Below are 22,469 nucleotides of genomic sequence, written 5' to 3' on the forward strand. Positions count from 1 at the left end.
CACCCAAATTTATTAAATGTCAAAGCATCAACCAATTAGAATCAATAATTAAAATAGCTTGACCAAATTTTCTAATGTTTATATTTTTTTTCAAATTTATTTTAAAATATATAAATTGATTTATCTATTATTCTATTGGATAATAGTACTCTATAGTCTTATATGATGATGCCAATATTTTAAATGTCAAAGCATCAACCAATGAGAAAAAGAATTAAAATAGGTTGACCAAATTTCCTAATGTTTCCATTTTTGTCTTCATTTTCATCAATAGTATTCTACAATCATTTCATTATTATATAATAGTAACTAGTTTTGTCTCATTTCTTTTGATAATGAAATGGGTGATAAAGCCACTTGATTTTTTATAATGTTAATTTAAAAAATAAATAGAATAAGAAATATCAAACATATAAAAAGATTAAATGTATATCTTTAATTAAATCATTTATATAATGATAATATTATAATTTTTTATATAGTATAATATAATATATATAATTATTAGATAATAATATAATAACTAATAAATAATAATGTAATATAATTTATATATTAATGAACTAATTATAATATATTAATTATATATAGATTAAATATAATCGAATAATTAAAACTTATTACATAGTCATCAATAATAAATAGTAGAATAATTACTATGAATAATAATAGATGTTATTAATAATTTTTATTATAATATAGATTAATTATTACATGTATAATTATACATGATACTAGTTATCATAATTATTTTATTTTTTTATCAATAAAGTTTACATAATTTTATTATTATAAAAATGAGAATAAGATTTGTCACAGTTTTAGGTCTTCCTACTTTGAATCCATACAAATACACAATCTACATCTATCTTATTCACAATAGTTTCTACATACAAAACTTGTCATAGTTTATGCTACTACTCCTTTGAATCCATACAAATTTATAGTCTGCACCTATCCTATTCACCATAGTTTCTACATACGTTTCTAAAAAAAAATGTGGTTCCCATCCTACTTCTTACAAAAATATTTCTAAACTTTAATAGAAAACAAAAAGAAATCTGAAAACCCTAACCATCCTTCCTTCTTCACATTCTACAACATAGGCATTATGGCGACATACTTCTCTATCATTGTTCTACCTCGCCTTGCCTGGTAGCCTCAAAGCTCACAAAGATGATTCCGCTCTCCCTTTTTGTCTTTGATCCCACAAGTCTTCCCCTCTTTCTCTGTCTCATTTTTCTTTCGGACTCCGAGAGTGTTATTATAATAATTATTATATTTCATTAATGAAAATTAATATAATAATTATTATATTTCATTAATGAAAAATAATATTTGTATAACTATTATAAAAATACATGGAGCTTTAATTCTAATTTGACATATTCTATTTATTGCAAAACCTTTAGTGTACATATCTAATTTTTGTTACATGTAGAAATCATTATTGTTACAATGTTGTCTAACTAAGCAATATGTTAGATATAACACTTCTATTGTTTACTTACTATATATGGTGAAAAGTGACGATGATAAACTATTGTAAAACCATAAAGATCCAACCATAACCAATCTAGGTCCTATAATGAAACATTCACCAATATCAATAGAGATACCTAAGATCATGCAAATCAACAAAATAAAACAATATTACCGTTCACATATCAAGTAGGGTTTCAATCTCCATTGTCTCCTATCTCCATTGATCTTGTTTGATATATATGCTCTTAGATTTTATGTGTGCACAAGAGCTCAACAAAGAACAAAAATGTGGTTGATAGATTGATTGCAAGAAGGCTTGATTTTGTCATTAGGATTGATAATGAAATAAACATATTTTTATATAAAGAATACTATAAGAAATGGAGGGATAAGATTAAGAGGTGTAAAGATAAATGATCGGCTAGGATTAAAGGGTAGGTAGAGGAAATAATTAAATGATAAAAGGGGTAGGTAAGAGAAGAATTAAGAGATGAGTGACATGTGTCATGGGTAGAAAATGCTAATGAATTAATTAAATAAATAAAAATTTATTTAATTAATAGAGGAAGTGAGATTAATTAAATAAATAAAATATTTATTTAATTTAGGAAAAGAATAATTTAAATAAAGTATTTATTTAAATGAGGAAAGACTTAGAAGAAGATTAATGAATTAATTAAATTAATTAATGGAAGACTTAGAATAAAAAAATTAAATAAATAAAATATTTATTTAATTGGACAAGACAATTTTAAGTGTCTACACTTACTAAATAAAAGTATTTTATGTTTTAGTATTTAAATATAGATGCAGTTAAACTTTCTTCAATAGTCAAAAGATTTACTATATTATTACTACAATTATTATTCAAAATTCAAAATTATTATTTAACAATATTAATATTTTAATATTATTATTACAATTCACAAATTCCAACTTTAATAAAAAAATATTATGACAGAACCCTGACGCATACGCGTCGCAGAGGCTGTGCACCGTTGTGTTTTTTTGAAGACAGGTTGCCCTTTGTAACCCGTATTTGAAGCCATTTTGGTGTGTGAACGCCTTTCGCTGGAGGATTTGACGGCGAACAGGGAAATAAATCGGCAAATTAAAGTGGTGGAATGTGGAAGCATATCCTCTGACAGTATGCGGTACGTTGCATAAAATCATGTCAATTCCACACAATATGCATGGATGGAAATGCAGGAACGAAAAATGCATGCACTGAAAGAACTCAACAAGCGGTGGGACAAATCGACGGGTGATGAATGGACGAGATCGTCCCTATCGTCTGGCATCCTTTATCAACTTCTGCAGGCCGTTGATGGTTCAATTCAGGTCCATGCATTTCAAATAAAGAAAATCCTCTGCGATAAGTAAACGAAATTTCCGCTTTATTGGGAGGCACCCATCTCCCCTGGTTCTTCCATATTTTGACAGAGGCGCGCAGTTCATTAGAGGAGGTGGAATACATTTCGCATCGCATTTGTGTGGTATGAGAGTTCTGTTATATTTTATCTTTGAACCTCACGGATTTTGCAAGTATTTTTCTTTGAAAATTTCTTAAATTTAGGGTTTAATGGAGGGTTGAGGTTTTGTGTTTTTTTTTGGTTATGTTTTTTTAATAAATTTTGTTGGGAGAATTTTTTATCATTTTAACAATTTGTAGGTATACAATGTTGTGGATTTATTAATACTTGGTGTTGATCTTGCATGTAAGGCGTTTTAGACCTGAAACACTAATCTACCTTTTATATTTGAAACCCTGGAAACTCTTTTAAGTTTCAGATTTTAAACCATTTAATTTTAGTCATATTTTTTTTTTTCCCTGTTTTATCTTTTTTTTTGGGGTATATTTTGTGCAGTTTATAGGCCACGTTCTATGTTGCGTGTTTAACCTTTGCCAAATTTGGGGGGGTGGGGGAGGGGGGGAGTTTAGTTGGGAAGGTTTGAGTCACGTTCTTTGATTTAAATCTTGACCATTTTCAAATATAACCCGTCATCATGATCAAGGAGATTGGAACATGGTTCAATTTCTTCGAGCGTTACCATTAGCATTACACCAATATTTCGGACATTTTTTATGGCAGCTGTACACGTCTTTAACATTTTTGTTAACCCAAGAAAAATGTTAAATTTCTATATGCTTTGCATACACAGAATTGTTTGTCTTCCATACCGAATTATTTAGTAATGTTTTTTTGTGACCTAATGAGTTTTTGTACTTATGCTATGGCGTGCCCTTTCTTGAAGGCACACGGAGGTGAACTGATGTATGTTTACCATTAACTTCAACCTCTAGGAACTATAAGGGAAATGCCCAAGGCTATGGAAACTATGCTTTTTAAACAACCCATTAACTTCGTGGATCTTAAGGAAGGATCTCCAAGCTTTTAGGTACCAATTGAAAGATGAATACCTGTCTTTAAAAGCCTCATTCAATGTAAGTGCCTTCTCCAGCATCAACCTTGTTTCACATTCTCTATTAGTGCTAACAATCTTCCTTCATAGTTTCTATAGTACTAAACTAATTTACAAGAGACACAAGAATAATGAACTTAATTCATGAGAAATAAGGAGTACTATAAAAAGAGCACACAAGGAAGTGAAAAAAAAGAACTTCATTCAAGGGTAATGAGAATTACCATAATGACTAGTTGCCTTCATCTTCTTTTATCTGTTTTCACCTTCGCTTCTGGTATTCTCTTGTAATTAGTATTAGTAAGAGAGCGAACAAATAACTGAAAAAAGAATTTCATTCTAGGGGAACAAGAAATGCCATAATGATTACTTGCCTACCTCTGCTTATTTGTCGTAACTTTGACTTCTGGTATTCTCTTGTTCATCCTCCCAACTCATTTAAAGCTATTAACTTTTAGTTTTAAAGACAAAGTAGCATTTCATGAATTCTAAGAATCCTAGAAAAAACAATGCATTTATTTTTCAGCACACCTCTGACATTTTTTTTGTTATATGAAATGCGTATAGGTATCCATGATCTGTTTAGTCGTATATGGTCTACATCACACTCCCCCGGTAAAAGGAAATGCTAAGACCAGTCATTGTTTTTTTTTCCTTCCTTCATTAGCTAAATGGTGTTCGTTGTTCTGCTTGAAAATTTCACAGGCTTTCCTCCTTCTATTTGTCTTTCCTATATTTTATATAGCCATATATATCTCTTTTGGCACCTTCTGAATTACGAGCACATACATGAAGTCCATTTGATTAACACAACCAGTTCCATGGGACAACAATAGCCACAAAGTCTAATTTATGAACAAAACTTGTTTCATCTGACATCGACAAACATAAATTCAGATGGATGAAAAAACCTACACCATTGGCTGCTCCAACAGAATAATTCCAAACTCCTTTTTTTTCCTACATTTGTCGCTACAACCTTCCTGCTATCAACTACATTAGTTCTGGCTGCTAAAATTAGTTCTTAGCAGTTAAAATGATACCCTCGGGTGGTAATCCTATCTTTCTTCAAAAGAATTTTCTTATTCCCCATCTTCTCGTTTGCACATTTGTTTTTAATTCTCCATGGAAGCAAATCTTTGCTGCAACTTGAAGATTATTAATTCCAATAATATAATTTATTATTAACAATAACATAAGAAACAATGAACAAATACATGGATTAGTGAACAAGTGTATTATATGGAATGATAAACATTATTACTAGCTAACTACCCCATAACCAATCCTAGTCTAGTTTGATAGGAAAACTCGAAAGAGCGCTAGTAGATTGCTCAAGCCAACTAAGCCCGAGAGTGTATAGCGTCCAAGTACATGACAACTTTCTCCTCGGCCCACAAGTGGCAGGGTCGACCCACTATGAAAAGCTCCATCCCTTGTGGTAGTCTACTTAGTTCGAGGGAATGGGTAAACTGCATCTCCTAAGCTTATTTTCTCCAACTTTACATCTGATTGATTATGGGATAAATGCATACATGATTTATACATTTAAAGGAATATAATGCCATATTAACCTTATTAGGATCAATGTCAAAAAGATATCCATACAATAACTAATGCACAATATACTCTATCTCATACCAAATTATTTGTTGATTGCTTAGTTGGCTGTATGGCCTGAATAATTCTTACTCAGATCAGTTCTCCTTGATCGATGCTTATTGAATACCTTTCTCTTGTCTTTGCTTCTTGAATGGACTAATATATCTTATTTTTTGCCTAATAGATTCATTCTTTTAATGCCACATAAAATTGTGAAGTCTTATAAATAAGACAATTTTAAGACAATTTTCTGAATATATACTTATTTATGAATATCTGATCTTATTTGATTGTTTGTCCTGTTTTCTCCATCTCTCTTCACTTTTATATCCCTTCTTTCTCCTCCAATTTATATCTTAATTTTCCTTATGGAGGTAGATGTTCCTCTTAAGAGGGATGCCTTTATTTAAGAGTCATACCCCTCGTTCATAAACACTAGCTCTTTTATCCTTAATTGTCTTTGATTAATTCATGCCTCTTCATTCTAATTGGTGGCCCATTATTTGTGCACTGCTAATCACAACCCTATTCGTGCCTATCGATAGTATTAAATAAAGCTTGTTGTTGTTTATACATCGCTCCATTTTATGGGTATGGATCGCTCACTTGACTTGTAGTAACCATTGCTTATTAATAATTGATAATAATCGTTGATCAAGGGCTTCATTTATCTTAGTTAATTGGTAATAATCATAAGCATTGTTTTATACAAATTGATGTCATGCATCGATGCCTTTATTGAATTGTTGATATTTATTATAATGTTCTAACTCATTTGAGGTTCTAGGAATGATGAGTTATAAGGGTTGAAAGCTTGGGGGCATGCTAGTTCTCCCTTCCCAAAATTCACTCGTCCTCAAGCATAGTTAGTATTCATCAAATCTTTTGTTACTATGTAGATCCAAATCAACCCCTAGAGTTTATAATGCAATTAATTTCTACAACACAACTCTGATAGTGCCCTAGTTGCAATTTTGAACTAAACTCGTAATAGTAGAATCTAGAGTTAACAAAGTTCATAAGTTTCTCCCATGCATATTGTAAAGAGATGATTAGGCTGTACCCCACGTTTGAGCAATATTGTGGATATCTCTCAATGTTAAGGCAAGACCTTATACATTAAGATGAGGATTAGAAGCATGACGCACATCTATGTCCTTACCAAATAGATCAATCAATGAGTTTCTTTTTATTGATGATAAACCATACACAATAATAGCTATCTAGGGTGAAAGGGTGATAAAGTAGAGATTTTATAATGTTAGGAACATGTTTACTGAATCCAAATTGTTTGTGTGATAGTTGTACCTTAATACAATTGTTTGAGAGAAGGTGTAATTTTAGGAGTTTGACTGGTTTAATATTCATAAAGAAGCTTAACATAGTGACATATCACTGTGTGCTATCTGGTTTTGGTATTTTACTAGGTTTCATTACTTGTTTTAATCTTGAACATGATCTTAGCGATGTTTCACTATGTGTGATTGTACATTAGACATCATGCAAAGCATATTCAAGACGAAAGGCCTACATTATGAAGGCATGCATACACATGAAGTTGCCATATGAAGCATATACATAAATATACATGCAACATAGACATCAATACACGTAAGGAATGGAAATAAGACATGAGGTCATACATAAATACACATAAGGCATGAAGTATACATGTCAGACATGTAGGACACGAAGCATAAGATACAAGTGATACATGAGAAAGGCATTTATGGAGTAAGCACATTGTAAATCATCAGCGATGAAGCGAAACAAAAATACACTTATGATATGGAGCATTGAGACACAAAGCATACATGAGAAAGGTATGTAAAACACATATGGAGTGAACATGCAAAAAACTCATTAGGCATGAATCCAACATGTCAAGCATGAAGCATATGCATGAATACATTAGACATGACTCCTACACATGAATACACATAAGGTGTAAAGTATGAAGTATATATATGAATGCACATAAGGCAAGAAGTGTCCATGTAAGGCATGAAGTATACACAAGACATGATTCATTCACATAAAGACATGGTAAAGCAGTAAGTGTACACATGAATACATATAAGGCACATGAAGTATGCACACGTAAGGTATGAATTATATACATGAATACATGCAAGACATGAAGTTTAAACATGAAAACATGTAAGGCACATGAAGTATACACGCGCAAGGCACATGGAGTATACACACGTAAGGCATGGATTATTCACATGAATGCATGTAAAGCATGATGTATACACATGTAGGGCATGAAGTATATATTTGAAAGGTACTTATGGAGTAAACATGTTGAAAATACATCATTTGTGAAGCAAACACATAAATACACATAAGACACAAGGCATACATATAAAACACATATGCTAAAAATATATTGGATAGTAAGCAACAACACATGGCATACATGAGAGAAGCATGCATATAAAATACACATGGAGTAAGCATGCTCAACATGCATTAGACATGAAATAGTTAAAGGCACACACATACAAAAATGCAATGTTGACCTACTTGAAACCTAAGAGAATGACTGTCAAAGTAGGTATGTCCCACAAGCTGGCAAGATTAATGCTCTGATACCAATTGTAATGTCCCCAAATTGGGATAAACTTGTTTGCGCCCAAAATTGACAATTCCAAGTATATAATTTATTCTTAACAATAATATACTAAAGTAAATTCATTTAATCATTAATAAACTTAAAAGAAACAATGAACAAATACATGGATGAGTGAACAAGTGTGTTATATGGAATGATAAACATTATTAGTAGTTAACTAACCCATAACCAATCATAGTTTAGTTTGGTAGGAAAACTCCAAAGGGTGCCAATATATTGCTCAACCCAACTAAGCTCAAGAGTGCGTAGCATCCAACTATGGCAACTTGCCCCTTAGCCCACAAGCGGCAAGAACGTCTCACTGTGACAATTTCAATCCCTTGGGGTGGTCTACTTAGTTCGAGGGAACCGTTAAACTGCATCTCCCTAGCTTATTTCCTCCAACTTTACATTTGATTGACTATGGGATAAATATATACATGATTAATACATTTAATGGAATAATGCTATATTAATCTTATTAGGATCAACGTAAAAAAGATATCCATATAATAATTAATGCACAATATACTCTATCTCATACCAAATTACTTCTTGATTGTTTAGTCGGCTGTATGGCCTGAATAATTCTTACTTAGATTAGATCTCCTTGATCAATGCTTATTGAATTCCTTTCTCCTATCTTTGCTTCTTGAATGGACTGATATATCTTATTTTCTACATAATACATTCATTCTTTCAATGCCACAAAAAATTGTGAAGTCTTATAAATAAGATAATATTTGAATATATACGTATTTATGAATATCTGATCTCATTTGATTGTTTGTCCTTTTTTCTCCATCTCTCTTCACTTTTATCTCCCTTCTTTCTCCTCCAATTTATATCTTAATGTTCCTTATGGAGGTAGACGTTCCTTTCAAGAGGGACGCCTTTATTTAAGAGTCATACCCCTTGTTAATAAACACCAACTCTTTTATCGTTAATTGTCTTTGATTAATTCATGCCTCTTCATTCTAATTAGTGGCCCATAATTTATGCGTTGCTAATCACAACCCTATTCTTGCCTATCGATAGTATTAAATAAAGCTTGTTTCCCATCTCCCTTCTTTCTCCTCCAATCTATATCTTCATGTTATTTATGGAGGGAGACATCCCTTTTAAGAGGGATGCCTTTATTTAAGAGTCATACCCCTTGTTAAGAAACACTAGCTCCTTTATTCTTAATCTCTCTGATTAACTCTGATTAATTCTTGCCTCTTCATTATAATCAGTGGCCCATTTTTTGTGCTGCTAATCACATCCCTATTCTTGCCTATCGATGGTATTAAATAAAGCTTGTTGCTATTTACACACCACCTGATGTTATGGGTATGGATCATTGACTTGATTTGTAGTAACCACTGCTTATTAATAATTGATAATAATTGTTGATTGGTAATAATCATAAGCATTGTTTTATACAAACTGTTGTCATGGATCAATGCCTTTATTGAATTGTTGATATTTATTGAAATGTTCTAACTCATTTGAGGTTGGTCAAGTATCAAAACACCAATTGGCCCTTCTAGGAGTTATGAGTTATAAGGGTTGAAAAATCAGGGGCATGACATTTTTATTTTATTTAATTATCAATGGAGTGTGCTCTTCTCCCATTTCCAATCTCATCTCTTTATTTTCAAGCTCTTTATGCATGGTCCAATTGTAATATTGCACTTTAAGTTCACTCGCTTTTACTATGTACCATATCCATTTTCATATCACAACTTGTTTCAAGTACCATCTCTTCCAATGTTGCGCCATTTTTGGTTTCAAAATCCATTTTACTATGAGTTAATTGTATAGTTATTTTCTATTGTCATAATAGATTTATCATGTACTCTCATCTTGCCCATTCCCATGCTTTGAAGCTTGCTGCCTATTGCTACCTTGTGTTTTACCGTATACTTTTTTTTAAGATGACTTGAGGAAACAATTGCCTTCCTCTTTCCACAGTGACTTACTAGGTAAGAAAGTGATTCGAAGGCAAAACACTTTGTCCAGTCCATGGCTTTCCTACAAATTTCTTTTTGATAATCTTGTTTTGATTTCTTTTTGTGTCTATAATAACCGAAAGGGAGGCAACCACCAAGCAGAATTGCTTTTTTTTTGTTTTTTTTGTATGTGTTATTTTGTTGCCGTATTATAATGGATACAGGTATATTTTCATTTTATGTAAGGATCTTGAAAAAGATGAACGGTGGCTCCTTTCCATGAGCCTTTTTCGTAGTAGTGTAGAAATCAAGGCGTTAGGGGTTTATTGACATAGCGCTATTCTCAAATCAAGTAGAACAATATTCTAGCGATCTATACAATTTTTTGTTAATTTATTTTAAGATTTTGTTTTTATTTTCAGATAAATTTTATCTTGTTTTTAGGTGATGTTAATTGAGACAAGGTTTGCAATATGGTGCTTAGTCTATCGATTAATAATCTTTTCGTTTGTAGAGGTGTAGGTCGAAGAAGAATCTATGTGTGGGTGAGATGAAACTAACGTGCTTATCAGTCAAAGTAATATTAAAAGAATATAATGAGTCTTTACTTACTTCTGTCAATTCTATTTTTGATGACTTTTGTTAATGGTTTTATAAGTGGAAGATGTTATACTTAAAACTGTGAGCAAATTAAATCATGGAGGGAAAAAAAACAAATAATTAAAAGAGCAACTCGAGAAGCTCAGAGAGAAAGGAGAATCTAGTGATAAAAATTTGGAGCAATAAAAAACAAGCTGCAACACCTGATTAAAAGTTTGTTGCAATGAAGAAAAAATGTGATCAAATGTGCAAAATGAATAAGAGCACGAACCAGACCCGAAAAAATATACGCTTAAGTTTAATGAGGTGAATGACTTCAAAATTTGTTCGATTTATTCGAAGCCATAATATATGACATGTTATACATTCAAATGAGTTTTAAAAAGAACTCTATTATTTTTTATCTAAGAAGATTTCTAATATTCATAATTGTAGGATTCTAGTTTCTTTCCATATGGTCAATTTTTCAAAATATGATGCATTATTGATGTGATTAGAAGTGTTGAGACTCGTGGATCTAAGGTAGGTTGAATTTGACTTAGATTCCTTTAAATCTTGTTATGTGCCTTAATTTATGGTATTGTAAAATTTTTTCAATTAAATTAAATTTTCATATGATTGTTTACAATGTCTAGTATGTTCGAGTAAGGCTATTTTACTTGAAATAAGAAATCATTGGGTTAAACAAATGGAGAAGGAATTTAATAGTAGATTACTATCTTAAATTTTAGTTTCACACGATTATTTTAAAATTATAAAATTAAAATATATCAATTTATGAAACTACATTATTAGGATCATAATGTACATGTTAAATTTCGTCCACCGTTTGTTTAATTCAGTGATTTCATAGTTTAGTTAAAGTGGCCTTATTCGAACATTTCATGTACAGTAACCAATTATATGAAAGTTAAATTTAATTGAAATTTTTTTACAATTCTATGAATTGAAGACACATAACAAAATTTAAAAGAATCTGAGTTAAATTCAACTTACTTTAGATTCATGAGTGTCAATATTTTTAATTACATAAGTGATGTACGACTTTTCCAAAAATGACCACATAGAAGGGAACTGAAGTTCCACAACTATGAATCTTAAAAATCTTCTCACATAAAGAATAATATTTTTTTTTAAGATCTATTTGAATGTATAACATACCAGATATTATTTGTTTCAGATTGAGTCCATGGTTTTGAGCAAATTGGGTAATTCTTGAAATCATTAACTTGATAAATTTAAGTGCATATTTCTTCTCGATTGTGAACTGCACTTTTTGTTTATTGCACATTTGATCACATTTTTATTTCATTGCAGCAAATTTTTTACACAAGTGCTGTAATTTGTTTTTTGATTGCTTCAAATTTCTATCACTAGATTTTTTGTTCTCTTTGGCCTTCTTCAGTTGCTCCTCTAATTTGTTGTTCTATCCTTCAATGATTTGATTTGCTCTTTACCTTGAAGTATAAGGCATTTCAATTTATGAAACCGTTGACGAAAGTCACCAAAAACCAAATCGACATAAGTAGAGGGTCATTATTCTAATTTCTTTTATATTGCTTTGACTAATAGGTATTAGTTTCATCTTGTTTAGATATAGATTCCTCTTTAGCTATACCTCTACAAGCAAATAAGAATGTAATGAAGTAGGGAAGCAGCAAGAGCATGCATAAGTGCCTTCACAACTTTTAAAAAAGAGAAAGTATGATATTAAGGTAAGTAGAATTTAAATCAGATTGCTTTTCATTTTGTTATGAGAGTTAAATTAAATTCGATTAAAATGTGCAGTATGCTCGAGTAGCACTTCTTTAGAAGATATAAGAGATCACTATGCATCGCCAATGAATGTAACAGGTATGTAATATATCCGACTATAGCAATTATTTATGATAAAAATTTAGCTCCTCTAAATTAATGCTCATATATTTAACCTGATACATTTATAAATCAGTAGCACAATTAGAACATTTTCTAATTATGAGCTGAATTTTGCATGGTTGGGTTTGTCCTTTTATCCTATTCAACAAAATGAATATTTTATTTTTTTAATGGTAGCACTTTTGTCTTCAAGTTTTTATTTTAGAATTATCCAAAAATGGAATTGTGAAAAAGTTATGACATTTGTTATGTAACTGAGATTTTATTGAACTCATGTCCTTTATACTTTTTTTATATGCTGGATGAAAGTTGTAAAGCAAGGGTCATCTACATATTTGAGCAGATCTCGTTTCATTTTGAAAATCTGAATGATTAGATTGTGGTATAAGTGGGCTATCACAGACTCTTCAGGATTTAATTTGAGTTTTTTAGGAAAATGATTTTATTTTATGCAGTTAAGTTTACGCATTTAGTTGTTTTTAAAATGGCATACATACTCTAAAATGGTTTATATCAAGCATTTGAAATTCTAAATTGAGTGCCAATTGAGTTTGATCTCTTGCATGTGAAATTACTCCCTTTTATGTATAATTTCTTTTCTCTAGTTGCATGATTTTATAGATTTAAGTAGTCTAATAGATGTTGTTATTATTGTAAAAGAAAGATGCAAAGTTTTAAACTAGGTATGCTTCTATGAAATTGTTCTCTTTTCCCTGTAACCTACTTTAGGAAACAAAACCTACCTTCGTTCAAGACAAAGTAAAGTCAGTTTTAGCTTCTAGTTGACCTTGGAAGAAGTACCATCAGGTAACCAAGACAAATAGCTTTCCAAAGAATTTATATCATAATTTTGTAATTCCATCGTGGTATTGAAACATATAAGGGAGCTTGGTGGATAGTCTCAGTTATTTCACTATAATGTCTATTTGTTTTATCATTTGATGGAAATGTGTTCAATAACACGGCGTCTATGAAGCCTAAAGAAGTAAGATTTATTTTCTATACAAATGATTTTACTTCAACAAAAGTTAAGAGGGATTTTGTTTTAAATCAAGTGTGTGTAATTGCGTTTTAGTTGAATTTGAGTACTGGAATCTTCCTTCAAACCTTGACAATCTGATGTTGCTAATCTGCACTTAAAATATGAGTTGTGTCCAATACAAGGGTTAGCTTTAATGTCCTTGAGACTATCTACAATGAAAGCAACAATCTATGTAACAAAAAAACCATTTCATGAAAATTTTGACATGCTGACTTGGCAGTATAGTGGCGCTGGTGGAAGAGGGGTAGACATTTTACAGATTCTTGATGGGGTAATGGCAAGGTAGTGGAAGAATGGGGCATAAACGTCTCTATTTGAAACAACAGAATACATTCACCATCTTGAAGCTAAATATAGCCAGTGCAGAACAAAAAAGAAATCGACTCTCACATATTGCATGCATGTTTGTCAATAAAAAGAGGGTGGAAATATATATTTCAAAGAAGGGGTGATAGCACTGAGTCTGCAGTTTTACAAAGCAAGGGTTGCTGATTTTGGTGTTTCAAAGGTTCTCCAAGCTAGCAGAAAAGGAGCTAATAATGGAACAGTCTTCGTAGGCACTCACGGCTACGTTGCTCTTGGTACACATGATCTTCATTTTCTTCCATTTTGCATAAATTTGAGGTTTTTTTAGGGATTCTTAGCCTTAAAAGATTTTTATAGATAACTTTTCTCTGTAAGGGTTTCCTGTTCGGAATGTTTCACTTGAAAGGCTTATCTCACAAATTATCGTGCTTATTGGACAGGAGGCTCACAAGGATGTAGGCTTCTCCTCTATGTTTTGCATCTTCTGTTGTTCTGTTCTATGATCTTTCGTGATTTGGTTCTTATTAAAACTGCACAGGCAGGTCATAAAGAGATTATATTTGTGTCAAGAATAATCAAAATTTGTTAATAAAACTCAAAAGTGAAGCACCTCCACTGAAGCATGGAGAGATAAATTTTCATCCTTAGCAAAAGAGAAATCGGTCATTTTTCGGTCATTTTTCTACACTTTAAGGATACTGATCCATTCCTAGTGTTTTTGAATTATATATTTTACTATTCCAAGGACAAATATGTATGACCTAAGGGCCCTTTTAATCTGTTAGAGTGTATATGATTTGAGATCCTGATATGCATCTATATTAAGTCATCTCTTCATTTGCCAGTTTACATGAGTAGTCATTCCTTCAATAACCTTTGAGAGAAGATGTTAACATGTCAACCTGGAGTTTTTCGCCTCTGGCTCTAATCTTGTTCAAAATTGGCAAAGCTTTTGCATATATAATCCTTATAAACTTATATTGTCACGTAATTCATATCGATGTGGCTAATTAAATTGCGAAAATTTATAGTATTTGTTAATTTGCTGGAGCCTTGATTGTCAACTTTTAATTAGATTTTCATTTATTTATTTATTTTTAAGATGTTTTTAGCTTGTGTATTAAGCTATCTCTTCGAGGACCAATTCCAGTGAGTTGTCATTTCTTCTATGACCTCTCTTCCATATAGAGGGCTAACAATCAAGAGGAATGGGGACTTAAAAAACACACAAGCACCTATAACTGCTATTTGTATTGCATCAACCTGGGAACTTTCGTCCCAAAGCCTGTTCCATATGGACAAAGCTTTTGGTGTTTGTGCATTTCTTTTCCCTTACAAGTGAAAGAGGTAAACTTCATTTGCATGATACAATCATAATAAAAATAAGTTACAACATTTAATTGCAATATCTTTTATTTTTCAATGGATGCAGATTGCATGGTTGAACCATGGAGTTGTCACATGGTAAATTTTATCACCAAACTAGTTGCCTCAAATTATAGTAGATTATGTTGGGTTCTAATGTTCGACTCTTAAATTACTGTAGAAATAATTTTGGTTGAACTAAATACATATTATAAATGCAGATTCAAAACTACAACATTCAGGCCTGGTCATTGGGTTGAAATAGCCCCGACCCTACATAGAGAAAGTGATGTAACCCGTAATAGCCTCAAAGCACATAGGAGCAAGCTGAACCATGGAGTTGTCACATGGTAAATTTTATCACCAAACCAGTTGCTTCAAATTATGGTAGATTATGTTGGGTTCTAATGTTCGACTCTTAAATTACTGTAGAAATAATTTTGGTTGAACTAAATACAAATTATAAATGCAGATTCAAAACTGCAACATTCAGGCCTGGTCATTGGGTTGAAATAGCCCTGACCCTACATAGAGAAAGTGATGTAACCCGTAATAGCCTCAAAGCACATAGGAGCAAGCTGAAAAATATCCCTGCTGCATATTTTGTTCGATCTGTTGTATAAAGACGGGCTTGTAAGAGATGTCATCCTTGGCTTCTGCTGTAAAACTTGTGTTTAGCTGTTGTATGGTTTTGTGATGTGTGTATTACCTAAAGAACTTTCATTCCCGGGCTTAAAATGTGATGTAAATTAATGAGGTATAATCCAGAAATTGAGCTCACAGCTTCAACTTTTGACAAATACGGAAAAAGTATCCCTTTTTTCCCTTAGATCATTGCCAAAATTGCAATGAATCTTAGAAAAAAGAATTCAACCATATTTAGACTCTTGTACTGGTAATGTATAAGAACAATAATATATATTTAAAATAAGCACTTTCACATCTTAGAGAAACCATTATGAAGAAATCTATTATTCTAGAAGATCCAAGTTCTTCAAGCACTGATACCATTTCTGTACATAGAAAAAAGTTAGTCTAATGCAAATTCAATATGTGCAGCAGGTATTGAGCCATTACAAGTGTTGACTACCATGGAGCAGTAGGGGCTCCTATTGTGTATGGCATCACTCGATATATGACCTTCCAAAATGTTGAGAGATGGCTCAAGGAGTTGAGATATCATATTGAGCTTTCCATTGTGGTGATGGTTGTTGGAAATAAGTTGGATATAGAGCACTTCAGAGCTGTAACTTCAGAAAATGCTAAAACATTTGCAGAGAAGGAAGGTTTTGTTCTTCATAGAAATATCAGCACTGGATTCAACATATGTTGAGGAAGCTTTCGCACAGATTTTGAATCATTTTTACATGGTTACAAGCAAGAAGACCTTGGAAATCAGTGAGGAGCAGACAAATATTCTTGGAAAGGGTAACAGTTCATATTAATAGTAAGATAAAGTTACCGCAACTAAGAAGTCTGGTTGTTGTCAACTCTGAGATCTTGGTTATGTTTTGCTTAATTATACTTCTGTTCTCAAATTTCTAAATTTACATTTATTTTTGGCAATCTTATTTATACTCTATCAATGTGTCTGTGAGGCTAGAAATTGTATGGAGAGTTCTCATAGTCTCCTATTTGTATTTATATGCAGTCGTCTCCTATTTCTTCATTCATCATTGATGAAGGAGCATCAACCTATTTCTTTTCTACGTGATGTTTTAGCTAGGATTTGTGTTCTTGGTTAATAAATTTGGTTTTTCTGAGTTGTTTGAAGTTGGTTGAATGAAATGGAATCTGGAATCTTGTCCAAATTCAGTTGGCACAGTTGGGGGCTTTTGAGATCAGTTTTTGACATTCCTCCATGTAATGGTGTGGGATCGGAAAAGAGGCAAAAAGGTAGAAACAGACAATGAGAGAGAACGGATTGGGAGTTTTTGGAGGAAGACAGAGCCATATTGCTTTGAAGAGAGATTGCAGAAGATGGAATAGAGAAGGAAAGAGTCTTGGATCTGGAGAATAGAAAGTACATGGAACGTTGAAGAAGAATGGGCTAGTGAAGACAGTGATATCAAATTCAATGTCAGATGATTGGAGAAACAGAGAAAGAAATGGTTCAGGCTGGGAGAAAATGATGCAAAACAGACATCGATGGGAGAAAAAGGAATTGGGCAGAGCTGTGAGAGAGAGGGATGGGAGAAGCCGTGAGAGAGTGATATCTGGAAAGAGATCAGGCAGGACAGAAACAACAAGTGCAGGGATTGTGTAAATGACCGGCCTGCTGGAGTGAGTAAGATTGTGCTTTGTGGTTTGTAATCTTTCCATTTTGTATTGCAGAAATAAACCGAGCACTTGGGAGCTCATTGTCTGATTTGTTGAATGACTTTTTGTCTCATAATATGTATTGTCTGTTGCATTGTTTTGAAGTTCCTGTCATTTTTTATATACGTGTATGCTAACTTTCTGCAAACAGTGAAGTGCTCTGTAAATTTCTTTTGCAAATTCAAGTTATTGTCATCTTTTTGAGTTCCTGTTGCATCATAGGTAGAGATAGTTGCATTTGTTTGGTTGTGGAAATCGTCAATCATGAATCATACATGCTTGATATAAGCATTTTTAATGCTGTGGATGGCAAAAATAAATATAAAAAACTATGACAAATTGCAGATAATATATATACCACATGACATAGAAGAGTGGCAGATTGACATCTTGATAGTTTTGAAGATGAATTCTGTTTGTGTTTGGGCTGTTTTCTGGAGAGGAGATTGTTAGTCAAATTTGTAGATTTACCAAATTTAATAGAACTTCTTTATACTATGGCATACAAAAATACATATCCCCCAAAAAATAATGAGGTAATTTGTTTTTAAATGAATACAATTTTTCTATTTATTTGAATATTTCTTAAATCTTTTATGTACATGCATTAATGCATTAGTTCTTTTTCTACTCAAATGGATGGCATGTGGAAATGATCTTTCTCATAATGGTGTATAGGGGTTGTGGCGTCATTGAGATTCATCTTCTTACATCATACAGATATCTCTTGTATATTTTACATAGATTTATCTATCTATATGCGCTAGTTAATAATTGAGAGGAGAAGTTTTACTTTACCTTAAGCTTATGGCTACTAGTTGATAAACTAAGGGCTTACCATTACCACTAGTCAATCCGGTAATTTACATTAACACTGGTACATCTGGTAAAGAGTTGTGGAAGCCTTCTCTTTCGGGGATTGTTGAATTTTGTTCAATAGGTCTACTTGGCTTCACACATTTTTTGTGGGATGTTTGTGAAAGGACTTTTGTACCACTTTTTGTAAAGTTTTCTGCACTCACGGTTTTTTAATAATTACTTTTTATTGGCATACGAATGAAGGGCAATCTTTAAGTTTTATTTTTGTTAGGTATGAATAGAAGTGTGTAGAAGGTTGTCCTTGGGTGTAGCAACGGAAATGTAAAGACAGAACAAAATAGAGTGTGCTGCTGCTAATGTATTTAATTATTTTTTATTGGCATACGAATGAAGGGCAGTCTTTAAGTTTTATTTTTGTTAGGTATGAATAGAAGTGTGTAGAAGGTTGTCCTTGGGTGTAGCAACGGAAATGTAAAGACAGAACAAAATATAGTGTGCTGCTGCTAATGTATTTAATTATTTTTTATTGGCATACGAATGAGGGGCAGTCTTTAAGTTTTATTTATGTTAGGTATGAATAGAAGTGTGTAGAAGGTTGTCCTTGGGTGTAGCAACGGAAATGTAGCCTTCTTTAAAAAAAGACAGAACAAAATAGAGTGTGCTGCTGCTAATGTATTTACAAGAAGATAACAAGATAACAAGAAGGTTTGTGGTTAAAAAATAGAGTATCATGTTTTTTTTTGTATTTTCAGTATAATCAGAAAATGCAGCTCCTCTTTCATTTGGATTTGGCATGAAATATACATATGAATACATGATATTGTAAATGCATTTTTATTTTATCACTGATATTGCTGTGTTTGTTTTCTGTTCTCTGCCTCTCTGTCCATCAGTGGTATCAAAGCTAAAGGTTGGTTATTGGGTGAAGTGACTAAGAAAGTTTTTCAAAAAGATAGAAGGGTTTTTTCAGAGTCTATAATGGCAGCTCCAAGCACAAGTTTGACAAATCCATAGATCCCACAATTTAATGGGAAAAATTATGATTATTGGGCAATCGCAATGAAGACATTATTTTGTGCACAAGATTTATGGGTGTTTGTTGAAAATGGCTACCAAGAACTAGTAGATGCAACAACATATAATGCATTAACTCAAGCAGAGAAAGACTTATTCAAAAAGAAAGATTTAAAAGTCATCTTCATCATCTTTCAAGGAGTGAATGAAAGCATTTCTCCAAAGATTCAAGTAGCAACAAAGTCCAAGCAAGAATGGGACATTCTTCAAATAGCCTATCAAGGAATGGAAAAGGTAAAAATAGTTAAGCTGCAAATGTTAAGAAGAGATTTTGAGACCATCTACATGAACGAATTAGATACAATAGACTCATTTTTCACTCAAATCATTGGATTGGTAAACCAAATTAGATCTCATGGTGAAAGTCTTGAAGAAAGAAGAGTGGTTGAAAATATTTTGAGAAGTTTTCCTATAAGATTTGAATCTATTGTGGTGGCCATAGAAGAGAAATAATCTTTCACAATTTTCAGTGGATGGGCTTCATGCTTCACTCATTTCTCATGAGCATAGACTGAGCAGGTCAACAAATTCAAATTTGGAGCATGCATTCAAAACACAAGTCTCAATCAGCCATGGTAGAGGCATGGGAGAACAAATTTCAAAGGTAGAGGAAGAAATGCATATAGATGTGGAAGAGGCAGCCCATCAAACTCAAGTGGAAGAGGTAGCAGCCCATCAAGCTCAAGTGGAAGAGGCAACTATCAAATATCAACTCAAAATCATCCCCAAAGCCAAAGGCATGACAAATCCTCAGTCCAATGTCATTATTGCAAGAAATTTGGGCATTACATAAATGAATGTAGAAAGAAGCAATATGATTCTAGACAACAAAATGCAAATTTCATCAAAGAAAATCAAACTCTAGACAACATGTTCATAGCTTGTAATGTTGCATAAGAAAGTGAGAAAGACATGGTTTTTAAACTCAGGTTGTAGCAATCATATGACTGGAAATTTGGAAATGTTTTCAAGTTTGGATGAGAGTGTAAAATCAGATGTAACATTGGGGAATGACAACAAAGTTTCAGTTATGGGTAAAAGAAGTGTCAACATTCTAACCAAATTGGGGAAGAAAAAGTATATTTTAGATGTGTATTTTGTTCTTGGGCTGAAACATAACGAGTATAGGGCATCCCATTCAAAAGGGGTATAGAGTCTATTTCAAGAACAAAGAATGCACAATTTTAGACAAATTTCCAAGCAATCAGCTCATAGCAAAAGTCTAAATGACAAGCAGTAGAATGTTTCCCCTAAGGATAAAACCAAATTTAAAGGTAGAGTTTTTTTAAGAACATAACACAATGAATCCACGAGTGCATGAAGAAAAAGTTGCAGCAGTCCCCCAAGTAGTTTATCAAGCTGAAATTAAAGATGAAAATTGGTTATGGCACTTAAGATTTGGGCATCTCAATTTTGGAAGCTTAAACTTAATGCATAAGAAGAAAATGGTGAAGGGGTTGCCACTAATAGACAAACCAGATAGAATATGTGAAGGTTGTATTTTGGGTAAACAACATAGAGAATCATTTCCAATCGGAAAGTCAATTTGTGTAAACAAACTATTAGAGATTATTCATTTAGATTTGTGTGGACCAATGCAAACACCTTCCATTGGTAGGAGCTACTACTTTTTGACATTCATTGATGGCTTCACAAGAAAAATATGGTCTACTTTCTAAAACATAAGCATGAGGTGTTTCATTATTTTCGTCAATTCAAGGTTCTTGTTGAAAAACAAAGTGGGCACTACATCAAAGCATTGAGAATAGATAGAGGTGGTGAATACATTTCAAATGACTTCATAAGATTTTGCAAAGACCATGAAATCTACAAACAATTCACTACAAGGTATACCTCACAACAAAATGGTGTAGCTGAAAGGAAAAATATAAAAGCATGTTGAAGGCAAAACATTTGTCAAATGAGTATTGGGTTGAAGCTGTAGCATGTGCAACATATACAATTAATAGATGTCCTACTAAAAGTGTTATCAATATGATTCCGGAAGAAGCATGGAATGGAAGAAAACATACTGTTTCTCATATGAGAGTATTTGGATGTGTGGCATATACACGTGCTAGATGAGTTGAGAAGAAAGTTTGACAACAAAGGAGAAAAATGTATATTTGTGGGATATAGTGATGAGTCAAAGGCATACAAGTTATACAATCCAATCAGCAAAAATGTTATAATCAACAGAGATGTGTAGTTTGTAGAAGATGAAGCATGGGATGGAACTTTGGATAAAACAATCAATATTGCAACCAACATACCGCAAGAAGAAAATGAAGATTTTATATCAGCAAGTACTACTTCAAATGTGACGACTCCTATAGCTATTCAAGGTCAACAAAGTGGACAATAAATGACACCATCAAGAGTAAGGACAACCCCACACACTCAAGCAAATACTCCATCAAATGTGCAATTAACACCATCTTCAATTGGTAGTCTTGGTGTTGGACCGTCAAGCCCACCTTCAACAAATTCAAGTGATATGTCCAATCCTACATTAGCAAGCTTGAGGAGACAAAAAACCGAAGTTTAAGGGAGATTTATGAACAAAATGAAGGTGAAAATAATGCAGTTCAAACTTCTCTTTTTGCTTTATACTCGCATGTAGATGATCCAATTCATTTTGAAGATGCTATTAAGGAAGAAAAATGGCTAGATGCAATGGATGAAGAAATTGATGTAATTGAAAAGAATAAAACATGGGAGTTAGTTAGTCTTCCACAAGGAAAAGAGGTGATAGGAGTGAAGTGGATTTACAAAACAAAATTGAATGCAAATGGAGATGTGCAAAAACACAAGGCAGGGTTGGTGGCAAAAGGTTATTCACAACCTGGGGTAGACTACAATGAGACATTTACACTGGTTGCCCGCTTAGACATCGTGAGAACAATACTAGCCATAGCAGCTCAAAAAAAGTGGGCAATATATCAAATGGATGTGAAATCAACTTTCTTAAATGACATTTTAGAAGAAGAAGTCTATATGGAGC

At 32.5% G+C, this 22,469-nt stretch overlaps 1 long non-coding RNA gene across 10 annotated transcripts; it reads left to right on the forward strand.

Moving 5' to 3' along the window:
* Positions 1–2,459: 2,459 nt before the first annotated feature.
* Positions 2,460–17,776, forward strand: LOC131072595 (uncharacterized). 10 transcript variants are annotated; one of them, XR_009112717.2, is made up of 7 exons: positions 2,460–2,981; positions 3,742–3,931; positions 12,451–12,516; positions 13,803–15,352; positions 15,475–15,603; positions 15,726–15,886; positions 16,313–17,776. It is a non-coding gene; the product is annotated as an uncharacterized LOC131072595 (long non-coding RNA). The 10 variants fall into 10 exon arrangements; XR_009112710.2 differs by lacking the exon at positions 3,742–3,931; XR_009112716.2 differs by lacking the exon at positions 3,742–3,931 and having other exon boundaries at positions 13,808–15,352.
* The last annotated feature ends 4,693 nt before the right edge of the window (positions 17,777–22,469 follow it).

This window comes from Cryptomeria japonica, chromosome 10 (genome assembly GCF_030272615.1).
Source record: "Cryptomeria japonica chromosome 10, Sugi_1.0, whole genome shotgun sequence".
Classification (NCBI taxonomy): domain Eukaryota; kingdom Viridiplantae; phylum Streptophyta; class Pinopsida; order Cupressales; family Cupressaceae; genus Cryptomeria; species Cryptomeria japonica.